The sequence below is a fragment of the Nicotiana tomentosiformis genome, chromosome 10 (genome assembly GCF_000390325.3).
Source record: "Nicotiana tomentosiformis chromosome 10, ASM39032v3, whole genome shotgun sequence".
Lineage (NCBI taxonomy): Eukaryota > Viridiplantae > Streptophyta > Magnoliopsida > Solanales > Solanaceae > Nicotiana > Nicotiana tomentosiformis.
This window is the reverse complement of record NC_090821.1, coordinates 62,709,262-62,716,692: the sequence shown is the minus strand read 5'-3', so window position 1 is coordinate 62,716,692 and position 7,431 is coordinate 62,709,262. Positions and strand designations below refer to the sequence as shown.

At 27.3% G+C, this 7,431-nt stretch overlaps 1 non-coding gene across 1 annotated transcript; it reads right to left on the bottom strand.

Annotated features, from left to right (window-relative positions):
- Positions 1-7,214: 7,214 nt before the first annotated feature.
- TRNAP-AGG (transfer RNA proline (anticodon AGG)) lies at positions 7,215-7,286 on the bottom strand. Its single transcript has one exon. It is a non-coding gene; the product is annotated as a tRNA-Pro (tRNA).
- Between the last annotated feature and the right edge of the window lie 145 nt (positions 7,287-7,431).

The window sequence follows — 7,431 nt, the reverse complement described above, 5'->3', positions numbered from 1 at the left end:
CTTTATGAGTGTTGTGTAAATATAAAGGACAAAGTGTCATGTATGGCACCTTCCGTTGTTAAACTTTAGGACATCATGTCCTTAACTTTATATGTTCAGTGTAAATATTAAAGACATGGCGTTCTTAACTTCATGTATGCAGTGTAAATGTTAAGGACACCATGACCTTAATATTTACACAGCACTCATGAAGAAAGGGTAAAAATGTCTTTTCGTATTAATTTTAATAAAATAGTGGATATTTTTATTCAGCATTAAAAATATTGAATAAAAACTAAATATCATATTAAAAAGTGACTATCTCACGCCGTTTTTACTCGATTTCAGCACCTATCTTTCTTTTTTTCTCCCTTTTTGAATAAATTAAAGCCCGTCCATCAAGTCTATAGAGTTCAATCCAACTAGAGTTGATCATAGTTTGATTGAGAATTTTCTGTGATCTGCTTAATTATTCAAAGGATTTGAAGCTTTATTACTGCGTTAAATATAAAATAGATAAATAAGTGAAATAGTAATATTCTTAAGATTTTTTTCAAGAAAATAGAACAGATACAAAAAAGAAAAATAATAAGCTAAACTAGTTACCATGATGGATATTTGGTGTGGCAGAATATGTTTTCATGAAAAATATTTTTTCGATGAGATTTATTTTTATTAACTATTTGAATACCTTAAATTGTGGAGAATATTTGTCTCCACCTTGATATCTATAAAAAAATATTCGATTGTATGCATAAATGAATAGATATACTAGTAGTTTATAATACTCTCTCCGTTTCAAATTAGATAAAATACTTTTCTTTTTAGTCTGTTCCAAAATAAATGACACATTTTTAAATTTGAAAATAATTCAACTTTAAACTCTTCATTTTACTCATTTTACCCTTAATGAGAAGTTTTTATAGCCACACAAATATCATGGTCCCACAAAGCTTTTACCCCTTAAACTTTTAAGATCACAAGTTTCAAAAATTTTTTTTTACCCCTTAAATTTTTAAGATCATAAGTTTCACAAATTCCGCGCCGAGTCAAACTACGACATCTAAATTGAAACGCAGGGAACATTTCTTTTTAGGGTTAAAGAGGGTATCTTCTCCTCTTCCCTTATCCTACTCATCCCCATTAGTTGATGAAAGAGCATCAATTTCCACATCCATTGATTTAAAAAATTAAGTTTGTCTTTGCTTTGGAGTCTTTGGACCAAAAATCAAAACTCGTGCTTTCAATTCTTTGGCATAAAAATCTTCTGTTTTATTGACTTTTCAAATTTAGCTGCTCCACTAATTTAAGTGCAAAGATTCTTCCAAAGTAGAAGAACGAGAACAAATAAAGCTAAAAGGCATGTCTCAAGTGTCAATTAAAGAAACGATTAGAGTTTGATTAGTCATTATTTGAAGTTGACAACGTGCAATTAAGGTTTAAATCTAATCTTAATAGGTTATTGTAAACTAAAACGACATGAATCTAACATCCTACTGTTAGGCAAACTTTTCCAAAAGATGTAATTTCTCAACTTTTTAATTAACTTTTAGGGACATTCCCTAAAAGGTAGGAGAAGAAAGTTTAGCTGAGATCAATGTAATTAAGGAGAAATTATTTATGCAAAAAGGTCTTTTTATTGATTGTATAAACAAGCAAAAAGTTATCGATAAAGGTATATTTTTAGCTGCTGGATCCTAAAAATAATAACCGATAAAATATATATTTTTTATCTATATGTATATTATATATATATTTTATATATTTTTACTAGTAAATACAACTCGATCGATAGTTCAATTTTATATTTTGTCCAAACTCATAGTATATATTAAAATTGTAAATTTTGGATGGCAACACTAACAACACAAGTAAGGACAAGGTAATCTCTTGGTTTCAATACACTACTTTATTGACTCAATTTTCTATTTTCCACTCACTCAAGTGGAAAGATTTTAAAATTTTGAAGACAATGACACCACACAAGTTAGGCATGCGTCAACTAAATTTCGATTAGAATTTGATTAGTCACAGTTTGATGTTAAAAACTTGCAATTTAGGCAGAAAGCTTAAATAAACAAGTTTTGTACAAAACAGCATAAGCAAACTTCGAAAACATGCTAGGCTGTTAATTATAAATATTATTTTTGGTACAAATACAAACTTACATTATGAAAACTACATAACAAAGGAAAAATTATTTTAAAAGATTTACTCAAACAAGTTTTCATAAAAGATCTATATAACCCAAACTCACCATCTTTTTGCTTTTTCCCTTTACTTGTAAGCCGTCCGTTTGGTGTTGACTTCATTAAATTAAATTAAAGTAAAGTATACTAAGGAATTAATCATTTTGAATTATAATTATCGTACTTCCTTCCACGTCTTATAGTCAACAGATACACAGAACCTAGGATTCATGATTAGAAACGTTGAAAATGACCATAATTACGGGAGAGGAACCAAAATGTGGTTATTTTAGACTCAAAGAATCAAAATGTGTGGGAAAAAAAATTTGGTGACCATTTTATATATAACGTCATTTTAAAGGGTGTTATACCTTAACGATCGTTTGCCCAGTTAAGTATAACGCTCTTTTAAAAGGCGTTATATGTATAAAGCCTTTTTGAAAGGCGCTATATGTATAAAATCTTTTTTTGAAAGGCGCTCTCTATATATATATATATATATATATATATATATATATATATATATATATATATATATATATATATATATTATGTGGATCCACCAATAATTCTTTTGTGCTTAACTGACATAACAATAGTTCAATTGGTTATAGCGCCCTTATTTAATGCGTTATACCTCAAATAATTGTACCCCAGGCTGATTTTTGCCTTATTTAAAGAGGTTAAGGATTTTGTAAAAATCCATTCATAAATATTCTCAAGTTTTTTAAAATTTTTATTCGTTAAGTTGTTTTGCATTTTGTTGTTTCATACATATTTTGTTGATCATAAAAGATTTTTGCCATATTTAAAGATGAAATGGTGAAAAAAGGTCAACGTTATAGATGATTCAATGATATACTATTGCAAATTTTAACATACTATTACTAATTACCTTAGTATTTATTTATATTAAGCAAACATTATTATACAGACATAAGAAATAGTTTGATTTTTTTTAATCGTATTGCATAGAAATTAATGAAAGATTTTAATAAAGTTTCATATTAAATAAAATTTCTGTGAATAGCAATAAATTATTTTATATCTATTCATTAAAATAATATAATTAATAGTATATTAATATATTATATTTTTTGATATAATAAATAATAAGAATTAATTTTTACATAAAATACACATACATAACACTAGGTATTTGAAATGAAGTGATAATAACTGATATTACTTAACATCACTGGAGACAATGTTTTCACAATAACATCTGATAAATACAACTTTATAAATATTTAAAACATCATATTATGTTTATTTTTTTTCGCTATCTATAAAAAAAATTTACTATTAACATCAAATACCTAATCCATGTTCACCGCACCAATAATTCATAATACTGTGCATAAGTTAATCGCAGGAAAGATGTAATACGTATAATTATGCATAGATGTAGATCCTGACAATAAATAAATACTTACAAGGTCAGACAAAGCATGTAACATAAATTATTTATTGTGAGAATTATATTTTTATGTATTATTATTAAGGTGGAGATAAAATTGTGAATAATTTAATAATACAAATTTGAAAAGTTATTTGTTTTGATAATACTGTTCAATTAATTATTAATGGTGACACATAAATAATTAAGTATGTAAATACATTTTTAGCATTTCTTATACATATGAATCATTATTGCAATGTCAATTAGTATATGAAAAATGATTTGAGCTAATGTATTTTTATTATGTTTAATATTATTAGTTCATTTGAAAAACTTCTCTTAATAATGAAATATTGTTTAACGTAAGCCATGTATGTATATAACTAATGATAACAAAAATAATAAATGCATGTCATATAGCAAGTACCATGTAAAATGAAAAAATTATTTATTTTAAAAATCAAAAAGAAATAAATACTAACATTGATGAAAAAATAATATTATACATGAAATAAAAATATTATAAAAATGCTAGTAATTAAACTAGTCAGTTAAGCCTAGAAGAATTATTGGTGGGCTCACATAATATATATAGAGATTCTTTCAAAAAGGCTTTATACATATAGCATCTTTCAAAAAAACTTTATACATATAGCACCTTTTAAAAGGGCGCTATACTTAATTGGGTAAACGACCGTTAAGGTATATCGCCCTTTAAAAGGGCGTTATATATAAAATGGTCACTAAGTTTTTTTTTCACACATTTTGATTCTTTAAGTCCAAAAGAACCACATTTTGGTTCCGAACTCACTATGGGAGCTTCTAACATAATTGGTCGTTCGGCCAAAAAGTATATCACTTGCTAGCCCATTGTTTTACATTATAACGTTTAGTCAAAAATAAATAACATATGCTAACCAACAATTAGTTTTTGAGCGGCCCTTTGTCCCTTCTTCACTTTTTAGTCCTTCATGTAAAACTCAACAAAAATTAATCTCCACCTCCTAAAATGTGAAATCTAAATGTTAAGACCCGCAAGCAGTTTGCGAACTAAAAAATACAAATATGTTTTTCTCTGAAGGGGTGAAAGTTTGCTCCTTTCAACGTTTGTGAGAACCTCTTTTCTTTGTTCAGTTCACTGTTGGGTTTCTTCTTCTCCTCTTTTTATTGAGGTATTTTTTCAATTTCGCTAGTTGAATAACTAGTCTTTCTTTGTTTTTCATGGGTTTCCGTCATTTTTTTAACTGAGATTAATGACAGATCTACGTGTTTGGTGCTTAATTCTTTGGGTTTGGCTCATGATATGGTGGTTTTTTATCTTGGCCATGTGGGTTTGAATAAAAGAAAGTTTGTGTTTGGTCTGGTCTGTTTAGGGTTGGTTATACTTGAACTTGGGTGTTAGGAACATGGATGGTAAGGAAATATTTTTTAAATCTGGAAATGAAATAAATTTTCTGTTTTAAATTGGAATTAATTTGTATTTTGAAATGCTTTTGTTCCGAAATTATTCTTTCTTTTAAATCTCCAAAACAAAGGAAAACATATCACTATCAATACCTAACATAGAAAAATCAAAGGACCTAGAACTCTTCCTCATGATGACCTTAGCCATTGTCAATCACTATCAGCACATACAAATCTCTTTCTCTTTTTTTTGCTCACCGAAAATGACCCAAAGACTAAAAAATTCTCATGGTTAAAATTGTATAATGAATGTATATACATTGTATAGTTAGTGTATACTTTATAAAAACTCTAAGTGTATACAAATACACATATACTAAATATGAATTTATTATATATGAGATACACTAATTATACATCTTATATACAAAGAAGAAGAAGAAGAAGAAGAAGAAGAAGAAGAAGAAGAAGAAAATAGCAGCAATAACTACCTGTAGAAATACACTTTACCCTTCACTTCTTCACAACAAATGCACATAAATTTATCCCAAAAGAATCATGGAGTTCCAACCTCCAAAATGGCAAAAAAAATTCCATTAAATGACCAACAACATTTAAACTATATAAATAATATATATAAATTGTATAACCATACATATATACCTATTATATAACATATATACATTTGTGAGGTTGCTACAAAGAAGTCGGAGCCATGAACATACACTAACAATACATTAGGGATATACTAAAATATAGAGGATGCACTTTATATATAAAATTTATACAATGTAATAGTATATATATAAATTTTATACATTTTATAATAGTTTATATATAATTTTTATAATATACACTGAAAAATACAGGATACACTCATATACAAAATTTATACAATGTAATAGTGTATATATAATTTTTATACATTGTAAAACATTATATATATAATTTTTATAATAACATTATTATACAGAATGTAATTATATACATATAACAATGCATATACAAGTTTTATACACTGTGTATATAAAACTTTTATATGAAATTTGGTATCTTCCAAACACCATTAAAATATAAATCACCACCAATACCCATTTCAAAAGATCTGTACTTATAAAATATCATTAGGACCCAAAAACAAAGATGATGAAGAAGAAGCAATCACATAAACAAAAATAAGAAGAAGAAGCAAACATTTGTACATAATAATAAGAAGAAGCAAAATTATTGCATTTCTTCATTTTTTTTAAGTAGCAGCTTAAACTTACAAAATGAATCAATAAGAAAAGAAATGATTATAAGGAAAGGGGATGATGTTAAATGATTTGAGCTAGTGGAAAAATGCATATCCAGGTTTATGCAAGTGTCTTTGTAAAAGCCACTTGCTAACTACTAAGTAACCAAAAAAAATATAAATTATCAATAAATTAGACCTAAAAGCTATTCGGGTCAATAAGAAAATTTTGGGCTAATAAAATTTTTAGAGGGCCATAGAGCGTCATTTTCTCTAACTACGGTCGTAGTTGTTGCTCTGAGCTTGACTCATGTATTAAGTTAAACAATTTTTAAAAATAAGCATTTACAATAAGGTTTAGACTTTAGAGTCACAAACAAAAAGTAATACTCCTAGCAGAATATTATGATACTTCACTGTATTTAAAATTCTAATTCACCTCTGACTTTTCTCTAAGTACATTTGTCTTTAATATTTTGACAACTGTAATGACTTCTATATTGTCCGAAGAGTTAAGGGCATCAGTAAACTTCTAAAACAACTCTCGAGTCTTCTTTTCTCTTTTCCCTTCCACATCTTCCTCCTTTTTAAGAATTTACTCCCCCAACTGCTTAAATTACAAATAGTCGAAGAATAAATAAATAAATAAATAAATATATATATATATATATATATATATATATATATATATATATATATAAAAGTTAAGAAAAATAAACACTAAATCCAACTAACTATTTGTGTAAAGATATGTTTTTTTCTTAAAACACTAGAAAATCCACAAGTGCAATGTTAAGAAACATAATAGTTTGATCTGAACTTTTATTCTATCCCAACATTTGGACAAGTAGACTGATGTACATATTAAATGTGATTAAATATAAGGAATAGAGGGAAAGAAGAAAAAGTCAACTCTAAGGGGGAAAGAAAGAGAGAGAGAGAGAGAGAGAGAGAGAGAGAGAGGGGAGAGACTGGATAGACAAAATAAATTAAGAAAACTGGTATAGGGGCATTCCGAGAATTGAACTCGGGACCTCTCACACCCTAAGCGAGAATCATACCACTAGACCAAATGCCCTTGCTGATACTGCAGATTAGTTAATTCGTTTTCAAACATTACTGACACTGTAATCTTGCTCATTCCAACATAATACCTGTCCTCATTTTTCAGATTATTAGCCAATGTTTCACATAAAAACTTACTAGCACTCAACTTTAAAGGG